Source organism: Schistocerca piceifrons, chromosome 4 (assembly GCF_021461385.2).
Source record: "Schistocerca piceifrons isolate TAMUIC-IGC-003096 chromosome 4, iqSchPice1.1, whole genome shotgun sequence".
NCBI lineage: Eukaryota > Metazoa > Arthropoda > Insecta > Orthoptera > Acrididae > Schistocerca > Schistocerca piceifrons.
Window position 1 is genome coordinate 624,676,055 of NC_060141.1, and position 20,016 is coordinate 624,696,070.

Sequence of the window (20,016 nt, forward strand, 5' to 3'; positions counted from 1 at the left end):
TTGGGGAACGAATGCCATTCAGAAACTACAGTCATGGACTGTATGGCTGGTCCCGGCGCAGGTTCGAGTCCTCCCTCGGGCATGGGTGTGTGTGTGTTTGTCCTTAGGATAATTTAGATTAAGTAGTGTGTAAGCTTAGGAACTAATGACCTTAGCAGTTAAGTCCCCATAAGATTTCACACACGGAGAGAAACTACAAGATTCCAAAGGAGTCCATGAAAAACACGGGATTGAAAATGTCACACCTTATTGTAAAGTGAACTTTAGAAATGAGATAGTATAGCGCTATAAGCTAGAGCTTAAAATAAGCTATAAGAACGACATTATGTAGCACCAAAAGCTGAAGCCTAAAATATTCTTTAATGCGAGACCAGCTTCGATCAGAAACCTCAGTCCAGTACTTGTTGTAGTAGTAACATTATGAAGATTTAAAAATTACAGCTAACAAGGGAACCTCCCCATCGCACCCCCCCTCAGATTTAGTTATAAGTTGGCACAGGGATAGGCCTTGAAAAACCGAACACAGATCAATCGAGAAAACAGGAAGAAGTTGTGTGGAACTATGAAAAAAATAAGCAAAATATACAAACTGAGTAGTCCATGCGCAAGGTACGGAACATCTAGGAATGGGTTAGCTTACGGGCGCCGTGGGCCCGTGGTTAGCGTGAGCAGTTGTGGAACGACAGGTCCTAGGTTCAAATCTTCTCTCTGGTGAAAATTTTAATTTTTTATTTTCAGATAATTATCAAAGTTCAGGCACTCACACGCAATCAACTTCGCTCTCCAAAATTCCAGGACATGTTCAGATTTACTTGGACATACACAGAATTTGACGGTCTACGCACGGAAACATTTGAAAACGTAAAAAACATATGTTTTGACAGAGCACAGGGAAAACTGTGCGACTCAGAAACTGTTGCATTCATTTGATGCAGTTTATGTGACAAACTCTTATGTTTTCATCACTTTTTTTGGAGTGATTATCACATCCACAAGAAAACCTAAATCGGGCAAGGTAGAAGAATCTTTTTAACCATTCGCCAAGTGTGCAAGTTAGGTGGGTCGACAACATATTCCTGTCATGTGACGCACATGCCGTCACCAGTGTCGTAAAGAATATATCAGACGTGTTTTCCTGTGGAGGAATCGGTTGACCTATGACCTTACGATCAAATGTTTTCGGTTCCTATTGGAGAGGCACGCCCTTTCGTCTACTAATCGCACGGTCTTGCGGTGCGGTCGCAAAACACGGACACTAAACTTATTACAGTGAACAGAGACGTCATTGAATTAACGGACAGATCGTAACTTTGCCAAAATAAAGAAAGTAAAATTTTCACTCGAGGGAGGACTCGAACCAAGGACCTTTCGTTCCGTTGTTGCTCACCCTAACCACGAGACAACGGCGCCCATCAGATATTATTGTCCTTTACGTTGCATATGTTTTACATGGACTACTCAGTTTGTATATTTTGCTTATTTTTTCATAGTTCCACACAACTTCTTCCTGTTTTCTCGATTGATCTGTGTTCAATTTTTCAAGGCCTATCCACTGTGTCAATTTATAACTAAATCTGAGGGGGGTGCGATGGGGAGGTTCCCTTGTAAGAAGAATGTTTCCAAAATGTAGTAAAATTTAAGTAATACTTACAGCAAGGAGTTAAATATATACATCAAAAAGAACATACTGTCAAAAATTTTACATTTGTAAATAATGCTGAACCATACAGAGGAAGACGCATAGAGTGCATTGGCTAGGAAAGTGCTTTTTGCCAGTGATAGTCTGCTGTCTATGTCCCTTGCTCCGTCTATCCTAGGTAATTTCGCTGCCTATGCAGCAGAATTCTTCAACTTAGTGGTCCTTAATTCTGATATTAAGTTTCCCATTGTTCTCATCTCTGCTTCTTCTCATTGCTTTCGTCTTTCTTCGATTTACTCTCAGTCTACGTTCTGTACTCATTAGACTGGTCATTCCATTCAATATACCCTACAATCCTTCTTCACTTTCACTAAGGACAGTAAAGTCATCTTTGGACCTTATCATTGATAATGTTTCGCCTTGAATGTTAACCCCACTTTTCAAGCTTTCTTTCATTTCCGTCACTGCTTCTTCGTTTTATAGATTTAACAATTTTGGGCGTAAGATTAGTATGGTCCCAGTTCGACCCTCGAGTCCTCGATGCAGGACCATAATGTAAATTGTACTATGCAATGACTGACGTTGACGGCTGCACCACTGGAAGGTGATTGTGTGACCTTGCTTCTCCACACAACAAGGCAGTAGCCCACTCTACAGTGATTTCTGACTTAATCCCTTTCGCCAGGCGGACGTGTGATGTTTACATACACCCTGACCTGGCATGTTGTTGAGTAGACGTTCCGGGTGTCACATAGCCTTCATCTCGTAAGGCTGAAGTGGTTTACCGGATTTCAAGAACGTTCTTGGTTACTGAACGGATGGTCATACTGACAAACTGAGACCGTTCAGGATGGTGTAATGCTGAAACCGCTTTCTGCTACGTGCCGGCGTTACCAAGTGGTGAACTGCATGATCTGGCTACCCGCACTTGCACTTTAATGCATAACAGTGTTCAATGGACTGTCGAGTAACAAAAGCTTATTGAAGGTTTTCGGGATAAATTGTTACGTGGTGGGTACTCATCATGAGGGCCAATTGAATGGAACTACGTTCACAGTATTTTCAGATTAGGTGTGTTTTCTGCTAATTGTTCTTCTTAACCATTTTACTTTGTCTGTTCCTTGAATATTTGTCAACATATAGCACTCAGTTTTGATACATAATTTTCACCTGAAATTTTTCTGACTCATTACGTTTGTACAAATGTGCAGGATAACGGATTGTGATTAAAACTTCTCTGGCATTAAAAGACTTATTATTAAAATAGCAGCATACACTGACAAATAATGTCATTTTTAAAACATTTTTTGAAGTGCTCCCCCATACTAGGCATGCACGGGGAAGATTAGGGTAAAAATCTGCATCTCACCAGTTTTGGCGTTGAAGACCGCAACAACAATATCACGGAAATATCCAGAGTACTCAACAGATAACAGAATCATCGGCGAAGTACGTGGCCTTGTCTGATTATCCATTTATGTATTTTGAGAACATCAGTGATGCTTCAAATCTTCATGTGGCACACCGACATCACTTTAGATGGTGCTGAACATTCATAATCACGTGTAAGGCAAATATTGCACTCCATTAAAATAAATGTCATTACCGAGCTAGGCAAAAAATTTCTCTAGTTTCGAAGGAACGAGATTAAAATACCCACTCCAGCGTTCTAATATTATCTGTGGTTTAGCTTATAACTTAAAGTGACTTATCCTGTAAAAAGTGGTGCAGTATGATACCTGTTTCGGTACTTATCGGAAATCTTTTTGTATTCGTGCGTTTATTATAAGTTTCTTTTCATTTTTTTTCCTGATATTTTTCGTCCCGCATTTATTTTCAGTTACAATTGGTCGACTTATTCTGGAGGTCGCAATAATTTCTATGATTTGCTAGTGTGAGCTGGAAATGAGACCCTGAGTAATTTGGTACATTATGCAGTACAATTTTAATTTTCTTTATCCTGCAGTTAATTTGTGGGTTTCCACGAGGGAGATTTGTGTACATAGAGGTAAATTACCCGTCTTCTCTTTTCTGTAGAATCAAATTTGACCCTCGAACGACACATCGTCATGAATGTGCCTGAAAATAGTATCTAAGTCGCCATAGTTTTCGATCATAATTATATCCAAAACTATCCAAGCAGTCTTGAGTCCAGGTAGCCAGCATGATCCGGACATTATTGTCAAATACTCTTACTTGTTCAAAGTCCATTGGGTTATATTGGGGGCAGGTTCTGAGTTGATGGATTCTTCGCGACATATGAGTCGAAAAGACTGGTCAATAGCAGCGACGTTTAGGCAAGTACCATACCTTATGTGTACCCGGAAGTCGCAAAGTGTTTCGTCCCCACAGATGTGTGATACGTGTGAGCGATACCACTGCTTTAATTTTGAATAATTATCAGCAAAAATGGCGGAAGAAGACGTCCTGCATTAGAAGTCACGGCCGTTCTGTCAACAGCTCTGTCAAAGGGGACGAGTGGCAGACACAGGTTCAGGGAACTCTCTTGTCCTATGGGTGGTAAACTGCTCTAAAGCCGAAAGAGGCAGCAATGATCAACGGCATGAGGATGGATGTAGAAGGCAGTGGAAACAATTGCGTTGAAGACACATAATGAATATCCACAGGACATCCGACCAGTAATTCCCCCCATGAACCATGGACCTTGCCTTTGGTGGGAAGGATTGCGTGCCTCAGCGATACAGATGGCCGTACCGAGGGTGCAATCACAACGGAGGGATATCTGTTGATAGGCCAGAAAACGTGTTGTTCCTGAAGAGGGGCAACAGAAATTTCAGTAGTTGCAGGGGCCACAGTCTGGATGATTGACTGATCCGGCCTTGTAACACTAACCAAAACGGCCTTGCTGTGCTGGTACTGTGAACGGCTGAAAGCAAGGGGAAACTACAGCCGTAATATTTCTCTAGGGCATGCAGCTTCACTGTGTGGTTAAATGATGATGGCGTCCTCTTGGGTAAAATATTCCGGAGGTAAAATAGTCCCCCATTCGGATCTCCGGGCGGGGACTACCCAAGAGTACGTCGTTATCAGGAGAAAGAAAACTGGCGTTCTACGGATCGGAACGTGGAATGTCAGATCCCTTAATCGGGCAGGTAGGTTAGAAAATTTAAAAAGGGAAATGGATAGGTTCAAGTTAGACATAGTGGGAATTAGTGAAGTTCGGTGGCAGGAGGAACAAGACTTTTGGTCAGGTGAATACAGGGTTATAAATACAAAATCAAATAGGGGTAATGCAGGAGTAGGTTTAATAATGAATAAAAAATTGGAGTGCGAGTAACCTACTACAAACAGCATAGCGAACGCATTATTGTAGCCAGGATAGACACGAAGCCCACGCCTACGACAGTAGTACAAGTTTATATGTCAACTAGCTCTGCAGATGATGAAGAAATTAAAGAAATGTATGATGAGATAAAAGAAATTATTCAGGTAGTGAAGGGAGACGAAAATTTATTAGTCATGGGTGACTGGAATTCGAGAATAGGAAGAGGGAGAAAAGGAAACATAGCAGGTGAATATGGATTGGGGGACAGAAATGAAAGAGGAAGCCACCTGGTAGAATTTTGCACAGAGCATAACTTAATCATCGCTAACACTTGTTTCAAGAATCATAAAAGAAGAAGGTTGTATACATGGAAGAATCCTGGAGATATTAGAAGGTATCAGATAGATTATATAATGGTGAGACAGAGATTTAGGAACCAGGTTTTAAATTGTAAGACATTTTCAGGGGCAGATGTGAACTCTGACCACAACCTATTCGTTATGAACTGTAGATTAAAACTGAAAAAACTGCGAAAAAGGTGAGAATATAAAGAGATGGGACCTGGAGAAACTGAATAAACCAGAGGCTGTACAGAGTTTCGGGGAGAGCATAAGGGCACAACTGACGGGAAAGGCGGAAAGAATAACAGTAGAAGAAGAATGGGTAGCTTTGAGGGATTAAGTAGTGAAGGCAGCAGAGGATCAAGTAGGTAAAACGATGAAGGCTAGTAGAAATCATTGGTTAACAGAAGAAATATTGAATTTAATTGATGAAAGGAGACAATATAAAAATGCAGTAAATGAAGCAGGCAAAAAGGAATACAAACGTCTCAAAAATGAGATCGACAGGAAGTGCAAAATGACTAAGCAGGAATGGCTAGAGAACAAATGTAAGGATGTAGAAGCTTATCTTACTAGGGGCAAGATAGATACTGCCTACTGGAAAGTTAAAGAGACCTTTGGAGAAAAGAGAGCCACTTGTATGAACATCAAGAACTCAGATGGAAACCCAGTTCTAAGCAAAGAAGGGAAAGCAGAATGGTGGGGGGAGTATATAGAGGGTCTATACAAGGGCGATGTACTTGAAGACAATGTTGCGGAAATGGAAGAGGACGTAGATGAAGATGAAGTGGGAGATACGATGCTGCGTGAAGAGTTAGACAGAGCACTGAAAGACCTGAGTCGAACCAAGGACCCGAGATTAGACAACATTCCATTAGAACTACCGACAGCCTTGGGAGAGCCAGTCCTGACAAAACTCTTCCATCTGGTGAGAAAGATGTATGAGACAGGCGAAATACCCTCAGACTTCAAGAAGAATATAATAATTCCAATCCCAAAGAAAGCAGGTGTTGACACATGTGAAAATGACCGAACTATCAGTTTAATAAGTCACAGATGCAAAATACTAACGCGAATTCTGTACAGACGAATGGAAAAACTGGTAGAAGCCGACCTCGTGGAAGATCAGTTTGGATTCAGTAGAAATATTGGAACACGTGAGGCAATACTAACCTTACGACTTATCTCAGAAGAAAGCTTTAGGAAAGGCAAACCTACGTATCTAGCAAAGTAGACTTAGAGAAAGATTTTGACAATGTTGACTGGAATACTCTCTTTCAAATTCTAAAGTTGGCAGGGGTAAAACACAGGGAGCGAAAGGCTATTTACAATTTGCACAGAAACCAGATGACAGTTATAAGAGTCGAGGGGCACGAAATAGTAGCAGTGGTTGGGAAGGGAGTGAGACAGGGTTGTAGTTTCTCTCCGATGTTATTCAATTTGTGTATTGAGCAAGCAGTAAGGGAAACAAAAATTCGGAGTAGGTATTAAAATCCATGGAGAAGAAATAAAAACTTTGAGGTTTGCCGTTGACATTGTAATTCTGTCAGAGACAGCAAAGGACTTGGAAGAGCAGTTCAACGGGATGGACAGTGTCTTGAAAGGAGGATATAAGACGAACATCAACAAAAGCAAAACGAGGATAATGGAATGTAGTCGAATTAAGTCGGGTGATGCTGAGGGAATTAGATTAGGAAATGAGGCACTTAAAGTAGTAAAGGAGTTTTGCTATTTGGGGATCAAAATAACTGATGATGGTCGAAGTAGAGAGGATATAAAATGTAGACTGGCAATGGCAAGGAAAGCGTTTCTGAAGAAGAGAAATATGTTAACATCGAGTATAGATTTAAGTGTCAGGAAATCGTTTCTGTAAGTATTTGTATGGAGTGTAGCCATGTATGGAAGTGAAACATGGACGATAAGTGGGTTGGATAAGTATAAAATAGAGGCTATCTAAATGTGGTGCTACAGAAGAATGCTGAAGATTAGATGGGTGGATCACATAACTAATGAGGATAGGAAGTATTGAATAGAATTGGGGAGAAGATGAGTTTGTGGCACAACTTAACAAGAAGAAGGGACCGGTTGGTAGGACATGTTCTGAGGTATCAGGGGATCACAAATTATCATTGGAGGGCAGCGAGGAGGGTAAAAATCGTAGAGTTAGACCAAGGGATAAATACACTAAACAGATTCAGAAGGATGTAGGTCGCTGTAAGTACTGGGAGATGAAGAAGCTTGCACAGTATAGAAAAGCATGGAGAGCTGCATCAAACCAGTCTCAGGACTGAAGACCACAACAACAACAACTCAGACAGCTTCATGATTACCTCATCTTTGGCAACTGATTCCGAACTAGCCCCCATTCGCATCTCCGCGGGAGGGGAGGGGGATATGATCATGGGAAAAATATTGAATAACTAAAGAAAGGGTAACATTTTACGAGACGTCGAATATCAGAAGTCTGAACGTCGTAGAGAAGCTAGAAATCCGAAAAGGGAAATGCAGCGGCTCAGTGTAGATATAATGGGAGACAGGGAAGTGGTGCAGAAAGAAGACAAGGATTTTTGGTCAGACAAAAGTAGTGTAATATCTGCAGCAGAAGAAACGGTACAGAGGGAGTAGAACTCGTTATGAGTAGGATGGTAGAGCAGGCAGTGTTTGTGTTGCTGTGAACAGTTCAGTGCTAGGGTTGTTCTCATCAGAATCGATGGCAATCAACAGCGATAGTTCAGGTACATACGCCGACGTCGCGAGCTAAAGACGAAGAGAAATAGAAAGTATATGACGATATTGAAATGGTAATTCAGTGCGTAAAGAAACACGAAAATCTAACAGTCATGGGTGATTAGAATGTGGTGGTAGGGTAAGGAGTAGCATAAAGTGCTCCGGGAGAATATTGTTTTCGAAGTAGGAACGGTAGAGGAGAAAGGCTAATTGACTAATTGAGTAAGAGAGTAACTGAGTACCCTAGTAATTAATAGCGAATGCTCTGGTCAAGAGTAACAAGAGGAGGTGTTATTCTCGGATAAAGCCAGGAGATACGGGATGATTCTAGTTAGATTACGTCATGGTCAGGCAGCGTTTCCGATATCAGATATAGGACTGCAGGGAATACCAAGAAGCAGATATAGACTCAGATCACAATATAGTAATAATGAAAAGTAATTTGAAGTTTAAGAGCTACTCAGGAAGAATCGATGCGCAAGGACGTGGTATACGGAAGTGTTACACTCTTGATCTTCTCTGAGGCTATAGATACTGCGATAATGCGCGACTCAATAGGCAGGTCAGTTGAAGAGGAACTGATAACTAAAAAAGTGTAATCACAAAAGTGAGAAAGGAAATGACAGATACGAGAAAGGTAACTGTGAAAAAAATCATGGGTAACGGAAGAAGTACTTCAGTTGATCGATGAAGAAGGAAGTACAAAAATCTTCAAGGGAATTCAGGAACCCAGATATAAAAGTCACTTAAGAATGAAATGACTAGGTAGTTCGGGGAAGCTTGGGCGAAATGGTTTTTTTTTTATCGTATTGCTAGGGCCCCCGTAGGGCAGGCCGTTCGCCACTTCGGCGACCTGCAGTCGATGCGGATGAAAGGGTGATGAAGAGGACAGCACAACACCCAGTCCCTGGGCGGAGAAAATTCCCAGACCCAGCCGGGAACTGAACCCTGGCAATCCGTCACACTGTCCATGCACCTACCGAGGGCGGGCAATAGTTGCATGAAAAGTATGAAGTCATCGAATAAGCGATGATTGCCGGAAGCACTGACTCAGCATATACGAAAGTCAAAACAACCTGCGGTGAAATGGAAAACAAGGGTGGTAACATTAACAGTGTAATGGGAATTCCACTGTTAAATACTCAGGAGGGAGCGGATAGGTGGAAAGAGTACACCGAAGTCCTGTGTGAGTGGGAGGACATGTACGTATTGTAGCGTGATAGAAGGAACAGGTAGGAAAGGGAGGTTTTCGCGTAATCCCCACTGCACACCCTTTTTACTTTATATGCAGTTTAAATGGCATAATATTTTAGTTAATTTTGCGAGCACGACAGATAAAATATGATTCTCACTATTTGTTTCTGCAGTTGAAAATATTTTAACATTATGAACTTTGACCTATTATGTGGGGATACGCACAACACTTTAAGATTTCCTGCTGTGAACGTACGAACTTAAATTTGCGAACTATTTTTATACAATGGTGATCTGACTCGTTAGATATGGAACATGGTATCATTACTGTAACTAATTATGGAATAAAAAAATGCCCTTCGCTACTTCCATCTCTTGAATGCACTGAAAATTAATCTTTTTACCTGTACGGAAGTTACAGTATATTATGTTCGTTAATCGTAAAAGCTGCAGTGGTTTCTTTTCTTTTTTCATATAACTAACTGCCACGACTAACATGAGAGCATCAAACTAAAATAAATGAAATTAGATTTTTATGTTATTAGCCAGAACAGGTATTGCACAGCAGTCTTTGATCACACACAAGTAAAATTTTATCACTAATGAATTATTTACGTAACTGATAACATAATAGCAGCTGGCCATGCCCACCTGAAAATCCACAATTTCCCACTGAAGTCTCCACGAAGCTGAAAGAGATAAATTTAATGTACCGTTACCTGTCCGCTATATTTCGGGAAAACTGTTTTCGTTCAATTTCATATGAATTTGCCGCGGCAGCGGTTCCCGCGATCGCTGTACGGCTCTGCATCATGAAAAATTCCTAATATGCTGCAAACGGCTAAGAATCTGGAATGAAATTTTGGGCAAACTAGCAATAAATTATTGCAGGTAATAATTTTAACAACTTCTATATTCAAAAAATCAACATAAATTGAAAGTAAACACCTTTTACAAATATCAGCTTCCAATGGCGTCTTTCTCGATCAAAGGACAAACGAAGGCTACCTAAGCATACAGGTGAGCGTCACAGACTCTTTCAACTTTAACGGCTACAAGAAGACTGAGACAGTGATATATTAACCTATTTATAGGCAATTTAATATGCATCTTTGTAATTATGTTTAATTATCATTGTCTGCTTCGATACATACATTCGCCGACCACAGACGTTATTTGTGAAACATTGATACATAAATATTGCACAAAAATAAAAATGAAAAATTCTTATTTCCTTTTATACATAATCTACAACCATTAATACAGCAACGAAATAATAATATTACATATAAATGTTTATTTTTATTAATTTTCTTTATATATTATTATGATTTGGGAAAAATCTTGCCAGCAGACGTCACAAGTTCTAAAGGTAACAACTGCAGAGGAAAACGTATGTTTTTGGTGGTGTCCGGATATTTTTGATCACATAGTGTATGTTTAGAGCTCTAGCTCTCTGATCACATAATTGACCTGAGTGATTGTTAACTGTATTCAAGTGTCGTTAATCTGTTGTTGTTGTTGTGGTCTTCAGTCCTGAGACTGGTTTGATGCAGCTCTCCATGCTACTCTATCCTGTGCAAGCTTTTTCATCTCCCAGTACCTACTGCAACCTACATCCTTCTGAATCTGCTTAGTGTATTCATCTCTTGGTCTCCCTCTACGATTTTTACCCTCCACGCTGCCCTCCAATACTAAATTGGTGATCCCTTGATGCCTCAGAACATGTCCTACCAACCGATCCCTTCTTCTGGTCAAGTTGTGCCACAAACTTCTCTTCTCCCCAATCCTATTCAATACTTCCTCATTAGTTATGTGATCTACCCATCTAATCTTCAGCATTCTTCTGTAGCACCACATTTCGAAAGCTTCTATTCTCTTCTTGTCCAAACTATTTATCGTCCATGTTTCACTTCCATACATGGCTACACTCCATACGAATACTTTCAGAAATGACTTCCTGACACTTAAATCAATACTGGATGTTAACAAATTTCTCTTCTTCAGAAACGCTTTCCTTGCCATTGCCAGCCTACATTTTACATCCTCTCTACTTCGACCATCATCAGTTATTTTGCTCCCCAAATAGCAAAACTCCTTTACTACTTTAAGTGCCCCATTTCCTAATCTAATTCCCTCAGCATCACCCGACTTAATTAGACTACATTCCATTATCCTTGTTTTGCTTTTGTTGATGTTCATCTTATATCCTCCTTTCAAGACACTGTCCATTCCATTCAACTGCTCTTCCAAGTCCTTTGCTGTCTCTGGCAGAATTACAATGTCATCGGCTAACCTCAAAGTTTTTATTTCTTCTCCATGAATTTTAATACCTACTCCGCATTTTTCTTTTGTTTCCTTTACTGCTTGCTCAGTATACAGATTGAACAACATCGGGGAGAGGCTACAACCCTGTCTTACTCCCTTCCCAACCACTGCTTCCCTTTCATGTCCCTCGACTCTTATAACTGCCATCTGGTTTCTGTACAAATTGTAAATAGCCTTTCGCTCCCTGTATTTTACCCCTGCCACCTTTAGAATTTGAAAGAGAGTATTCCAGTCAACATTGTCAAAAGCTTTCTCTAAGTCTACAAATGCTAGAAACGTAGGTTTGCCTTTCCTTAATCTTTCTTCTAAGATAAGTCGTAAGGTCAGTATTGCCTCACGTGTTCCAGTGTTTCTACGGAATCGAAACTGATCTTCCCCGAGGTTGGCTTCTACTAGTTTTTCCATTCGTCTGTAAAGAATTCGTGTTAGTATTTTGCAGCTGTGACTTATTAAGCTGATAGTTCGGTAATTTTCACATCTGTCAACACCTGCTTTCTTTGGGATTGGAATTATTATATTCTTCTTGAAGTCTGAGGGTATTTCGCCTGTTTCATACATATTGCTCACCAGATGGTAGAGTTTTGTCAGGACTGGCTCTCCCACGGCCGTCAGTAGTTCCAATGGAATATTGTCTACTCCGGGGGCCTTGTTTCGACTCAGGTCTTTCAGTGCTCTGTCAAACTCTTCACGCAGTATCATATCTCCCATTTCATCTTCATCTACATCCTCTTCCATTTCCATAATATTGTCCTCAAGTACATCGCCCTTGTATAGACCCTCTATATACTCCTTCCACCCTTCTGCTTTCCCTTCTTTGCTTAGAATTGGGTTTCCATCTGAGCTCTTGATATTCATACAAGTGGTTCTCTTATCTCCAAAGGTCTCTTTAATTTTCCTGTAGGCGGTATCTATCTTACCCCTAGTGAGATAGGCCTCTACATCCTTACGTTTGTCCTCTAGCCATCCCTGCTTAGCCATTTTGCACTTCCTGTCGATCTCATTTTTGAGACGTTTGTATTCCTTTTTGCCTGTTTCACTTACTGCATTTTTGTATTTTCTCCTTTCATCAATTAAATTCAATATTTCTTCTGTTACCCAAGGATTTCTACTAGCCCTCGTCTTTTTACCTACTTGATCCTCTGCTGCCTTCACTACTTCATCCCTCAAAGCTACCCATTCTTCTTCTACTGTATTTATTTCCCTCATTCCTGTCAATTGCTCCCTTATGCTCCCCCTGAATCTCTGTACAACCTCTGGTTCTTTTAGTTTATCCAGGTCCCATCTCCTTAAATTCCCACCTTTTTGCAGTTTCTTCAGTTTTAATCTACAGGTCATAACCAATAGATTGTGGTCAGAGTCCACATCTGCCCCTGGAAATGTCTTACAATTTAAAACCTGGTTCCTAAATCTCTGTCTTACCATTATATAATCTATCTGATACCTTTTAGTATCTCCAGGGTTCTTCCATGTATACAACCTTCTTTCATGATTCTTAAACCAAGTGTTAGTTATGATTATGTTGTGCTCTGTGCAAAATTCGACCAGGCGGCTTCCTCTTTCATTTCTGTCCCCCAATCCATATTCACCTACTATGTTTCCTTCTCTCCCTTTTCCTACACTCGAATTCCAGTCACCCATGACTATTAAATTTTCGTCTCCCTTCACAATCTGAATAATTTCTTTTATTTCATCATACATTTCTTCAATTTCTTCGTCATCTGCAGAGCTAGTTGGCATATAAACATATACTACTGTAGTAGGCGTGGGCTTCGTATCTATCTTGGCCACAATAATGCGTTCACTATGCTGTTTGTAGTAGCTTACCCGCATTCCTATTTTCCTATTCATTATTAAACCTACTCCTGCATTACCCCTATTTGATTTTGTGTTTATAACCCTGTAGTCACCTGACCAGAAGTCTTGTTCCTCCTGCCACCGAACTTCACTAATTCCCACTATATCTAACTTCAACCTATCCATTTCCCTTTTTAAATTTTCTAACCTACCTGCCCGATTAAGGGATCTGACATTCCACGCTCCGATCCGTAGAACGCCAGTTTTCTTTCTCCTGATAACGACATCCTCTTGAGTAGTCCCCGCCCGGAGATCCGAATGGGGGACTATTTTACCTCCGGAATATTTTACCCAAGAGGACGCCATCATCATGTAATCATACAGTAAAGCTGCATGCCCTCGGGAAAATTTACGGCTGTAGTTTCCCCTTGCTTTCAGCCGTTCGCAGTACCAGCACAGCAAGGCCGTTTTGGTTATTGTTGCAAGGCCAGGTCAGTCAATCATCCAGACTGTTGCCCTTGCAACTACTGAAAAGGCTGCTGCCTCTCTTCATTAACCACACGTTTGTCTGGCCTCTCAACAGATACCCCTCCGTTGTGGTTGCACCTACGGTACGGCTATCTGTATCGCTGAGGCACGCAAGCCTCCCCACCAACGGCAAGGTCCATGGTTTATCTATAGAAGAAAAATGTAAAGATTTATTCCAGTTTTGCTTTTGTTAAATAATGCCAGCACAATAAGTCACTCACTTCTGTCACATTTTGTTTGAGTTAAGGTAAATTTAATTACAATATCACTGGAAAGGGATACTTAAAAAGTAAAACCATAATTTTAAGAAATACGTAGTTTAATATTATTGATGAAACTGCTTTGTTTGGCTTCGTGATTAATATTTTTTGATGGTTCTTATTACGGCGTAGTAACTATGTTTAATATAGAGCGATTTATTAATGTACATATATTCAAATTTGTGAGATGTTGACATTCGGTACGTTTCGGGAAGTTAATGAAATTAGGTTTCATAGGTAAATGTTGCAGCGAAAGTGCAGTTTTAACCATAGCAGAGAGATTTCACCAGGGAAAGATTTCTGTGACTATTCTGTGCACATCTTTCCGAATTATTACAGCTGAACTTTTTTATACATATTTCTCTACTGTCTTGTAAATTTTCTTTCTTCCTTACGTGTGCTGACTATTACGTCATCACACGTTTGATCAGCAAGTTGCGCGGTAATTGCTGTTCTGAAATCCGACTGATTAATGAACAGACTTTTACTAAAAGGACAGGCGGCAGTATTTATAAACAACTTCATTGATTTATTCTCGGTCACCAAAATACTACGTGGTACCTTGTCGTTGGATTTAATCGTGTGCGATCTACTCTAAAACAATTGTTAAAATGATCTGTTGTACACTTTTCACCACTAATCAGTTAATTACTTTGGAGAAGGTTCCCCTTTCTTTCTGATATGATAAGGCTCACGCGACCATGGTTAGTTTTCCATAGCCTACCGGAGTGGTAAAGGTTAGGCAACGACTGTTACCAGTCGTATAGTTAAACAATAACTGGTCTTTGAGTCTATTTATACGCAGTGAGCTACATTTGCTTGAAGATTAATTGCCACTTCCAGCAGGAGGAGTCGTACCTTTAGAGTATACAATGAGTTTCGCCAAACTTTTGTAGCACTGCGACTTTTCATACATAAAACTGTGAACATTTTTATCTTGTTACTGTCGGCTTTGCTGGCCGAGCGGTTCTGGGCGCTACTGTGTGGAACCGCGCGACCGCTACGGTCGCAGGTTCGAATCCTATCCTACCTCGGGCATGGATGTGTGTGATTTCCTTAGATTAATTAGGTTTAAGTAGTTCTAAGTTCTAGGGGACTGATGACCACAGCAGTTAAGTCCCATAGTGCTCAGAGCCATTTCGACCTATCTTGTTACTATTCGCCAGTCCCGGCCTCTCACGGGTACCACGAAGTAAGTGTAGCCTAAAGACGTTTATGGCGTACCAGCAACAAAACATACACAAGGCGATCTTTTATGAATCAGTGTATCTATTAGCGAAAACAATATAAAAATCCGTACAGCAGATTGTAGTGCTACAACGACGAAAATTAATATTACGACGATGTCAAACCCTATTTTCTTGATTTAAAGAAGTTCTTTCTTCACTTAAAGAAGATTAGAAAGATTCCGGTTTTTCCAGTCACTAATTGTCGAGTTACAGGAGCCATTAGTCAGAAAGCCCAACTAGTTCGGGAACAGACACGGATTTGTATTAATTTTGGAATGGGAACCAAAGAGTGCACCTTCCTTATTGTAAAGAATTTAGCCGTGAACTGTCTCCTCGGATTAGATATTTTGCGAGAGACGGAAACTATAATCGATCTCGCAAAGGGTGAATGCAGCATGCGGTGACACGAGAGTCAGGTTAGAATTGGTAAAGACCAAAGAATTGCATGGCAAATATTGCCAAATTTTAAAGACAGAACCGATTCGCGCACATTTATGGCGGCTTCAAGATAGTTTCTGTTGTGTCGGTAGCTGGGCCGACACCGTGAAGTTGATGGCTGAAAAGGAATGCTAGACTAACGCTGTTGCCGATAGGGCACGCAAGGCTAAAGCAGACGGGCGTGAAGTCTGGAACATGAGAACTTATAAATGAATAAGAAGAAAAGTATGTAGATGCTTATTACTTATCTTTTTATTATTCCTTGGAATACATCTCTCTTGAATACTCGTAAGCTATAGGCACTGATACAACTGGCGCCTTGCTAGTTCGTTGCCATTAACTTAGCTGATGGCTATTCTGTCTCTCGGCTAATGAGAGAGAAAGGCTTCATACATCTGGTCGGTAGCTAGGTTCTCGTACAACTGGGCGGTAGCTAGGTTCTCGTACAACTGGGGCGGTAGCTAGGTTCGCGTACAACTGGGGCGAGTCCACTCTCGTATCACGAGACCTGCCTTGGTGGTGGCGCTAGGTCTGCGATCACAGTGGCGACACGCGGGTCCGACATGTACTACATGGACCGCGGCCGATTTAAGCTACCACCTAGCAAGTGTGGTGTCTGGCGGTGACACCACAGTTTCAATTGCAGTACATTCCCGGTCATGGAAGATGTGAAGGACGAGGAGAATATCCACCTCTCTGAAATAGTAGAAAAAGTACAACAATCCTCTGGTCTTGACAGTCTGCAACAAAAGCAGTTATTAGACACACTTACTAATTATCGTATAGTATTTTTGAGAAAACCTGGACTAGTTAAATGTTACATGTACGACATGCAAGTGTTTCCCCATGAAATGTACTGTCATACCTAGCGCGAAAAGGGAAGCAGTAACAAAAGAAATTAGACGAATGCTGGAATGGGGAATTAGTGAGACCTCGTTATCACCATATAGTAACCCATTAGTTGTAAGAAAATTTCAGCTCGAGTTCGACGGAGAAGAGGACGCCGAGCTGCAGCAAGGAGAAGAAGAATTGCTTCAAGATGATTCCACCTTAAGACACTTAATCAAACATAATACAAACTTGTTGAGATTTAGTAAACTTTCAGGAACTTATGCGTGTGAAACTACGAACAGTGAACAGAATTGCATATTTCGCACAACAGTAGGATGTAGTGACTTTAGGAAATAAACGTTTCATTTTGTTGATTGTTAACTATTTTCAACTCACTAGGGTGAGCAGGCTATGTTCTGTTTTTTTCTTTCAGACTGTGTATAGGATACACTTACAACATCTTACAACATGTAACGTTTACGCGAGTTACGTATAGGTTTAACAAATTTTCCACCGTAGGTTAGTGCTCGGACTTGCATGAGCTATAAACCAGATCGAACAAGATGTTGTCCATGACTGAACAGATCATTACACAGACAAACATACACAGACTTGTGCTTATCACTGCACAATTCTTTGTAAGTCCAGGAGCACCTTTTCGAGAAAATATATGACTTGGGATTCGCTTTTATATTGTAAATGACTACAATTATGTACTTCATTTGATATGTACAATTATACAATTATTTATCATTATGTAACTAGACTGTGTAAAGACATTCTTATTGGTAACACAAGGACTTTACCTTGTCAGACTTGATAACTGAGATCAAGTGACTATGTGGTGGAGTGAACAAGTCACAGATGACCTATGAACAAAGACTTCCTGTGAACATTATCCTCTACGCGTACGAACTTTATTTCACTAGTGAAAGAGTGGAATTTAACACAAAAGTGGACGCTCAATGAGTGCGTTGTGTTACCATGATTTCGTTTTCAAATTTTCTGCCACGAGTGTTTAGTAATGCCAAATATGCTGAGTGTTATTGGGACTACATGCGTGGACGTAACCTTCCAGGCAAACTAAAACTCAAGAGCAAGTGTTTTTTGGATCAGTCAGCAACAGTGGTGAGTCGTAACAGTGTTGGGAACTGCTACTGACTATATCATTAAACCCGTTGCAGAACTGTATCAATGTAGGAACGTAATTAAATGAACCTTTAATTGCAGGTAGTCAGTTACGTCGGAAGGACGAATGGATAAAGAAACTCACAAACAGTCAAACACCTCACAAAAAAAAAAAACAAAAAAAACACATTCTTCCTGTTGAGTGAAAGAGTGCGTGAAATACGATGTAATTTAGATGTTAATTTAAGGAACTGATACTGCTGTTTGAATTTCATGTGACTGTATGCTGGGATGCTGAGCACACGTGTCGGTGAGGGCAGCATACTGCAGCGACATCATCCGTCATCCCTTGCCGCACCCTGCCACGTCATCGCAGTCCATCGCAGACTTACGTGATGGGGTGAGGTGAGACATCGGTGTTGCAGTACACCAAGTCGCCGGCCGTCGTCACCAGCAGCACTATCACGAAATTGTACCATTATTAAATATCATAAGAAGTGAATATTCAAATGTTGAAAATTAGAAAAGAGGGTATGGAAGATGTGCTCGCTCCGCCGTGGTTTTTTTCCGGGGTTTTTCCCATTGGCCTTTGCCCCAATGGGGTAGCGTAACTCAAAATCCCTGAGACTTAAAAGTAAACAAAGCACATGCTTCCAAGTGAAGAACACAGTGAACTTTAAACAGAACAGACAAGGAAAATAAGCCTGCTTGGATGTCCAGTCAAACAAGTGTGACTGTACACCCAAAGGGGGCAATGTAGTGCTACAACGATGTAAATTAATATTACGACGATGTCAAATATTATTTTCATGATTTAAAGAAGTATTCATGATATTAAAAATGTAATTATAATTTTATTATTTTCATTTTTGTGCTCAGTATATCAAAGACTTTCTAGTGCACGGAATAAATTAGCATTGTTTGTACTACGAAACTGTATATGATTGTTAAGGGTTAAGCAGGTAATAATTCGATGTAAGACATTTTGTTCAGTCTGAATTTTGTTCTCGTATTGGTCGGTAGAGAAGGAAGAGTTCCTTAATAGATGTGAAGGTATAAAGGCTGTAAAAAGGAGAGAGAGAGAAAAGGTAAATACAATTTATTCAAAACAAATATCTCCCAAGTGTAACGTCTTGTCATTTCCTATAACTAAAGATTGCAAAGTCTAATCTGAGCCCGTCCTGAATAACAGCGAAGAACATTTATGTTATCATATATTTTCTTCGTTTGATCACGGTTGTGATTTCGTGTTTCTTTTTGTTACGCGACGTGTTATGAATATTTTCATTATACGCGCAAAAGTGCACACAGCTTTAATCGATCCTGCGTCTTTCGGAAACGATAACTTTTAATCAGTACAATTACGCGAATACCGTCTAAATCACAACCGTGATCGCAAAAGTGTTTCCTGGATCAAATAATTCTTATAAAATGTGTATTCTCCAAAGCGAGCAGCATTGCACTGTGGCTGACTCGCAACAATCGAAAGAGTAAAATCAATGCTTAAATAAAATTGCCACCTTTTGATAATTATTATTATCCCATTAAATAAATAAATAGCAATTCAGTGGCTATCCAATCAATAAACAGAGGGGGCAATCCAAGATACTGAGATTAACCTGCATGTAGACAAAAAGAACGCGGCAGAGAACCTTAATTATAATACAGAAAGATATCTGGCTTTGCCCGAATAAGCCCATATTCCATACTTTTAATAGTCCTTATCCTCCTTCGCCCTCTCTTTGTCACTCTTTCTCACCCCGACCCCCCGTTTTTTTCTATCCATCCGCCTTCCCCTTCTTTCTGTCCATCAGCCCCATCCCCCTCTATGTGTTCGTTGCCCTTCTAAAGTGAATCTCCTCCACCCCGCCATCGATTCCTAACCCTCTCTAGGTCCATCTCCTCCTCTGTTCTCTCTCTGCTCATCTCCTCCTTCCCCCTCTCTGTGTCCATCTCGTGCTACTCCAGTCATCTCTTCCTCTATCTCACTCTCTTTCCTTTGCTTGTGTATCTCCTCCTCTCCCATCTCTCTATCCATCTCTTTCTCCCACCTCTCTTAATCCAACTCCTCCTTGATTTCCCCTGTCCATCGACTCCTTTCCCATCTCTCTGTCCTTCTTTTCCTCCGCCTGTCTGCATTTCGACCCTCCCCGTGCTTGTCTGTGTCCATCTCTTCTCACCCTCTCCCCTTGTCTTTTCATTTCCTTCTACCCCCTTCTTCCTCCATTTTACCACCTGCATCCCAATAGCAGGTTTGCTGGTTCTTACCCCCACAGTATTTCTTTCTAGATTG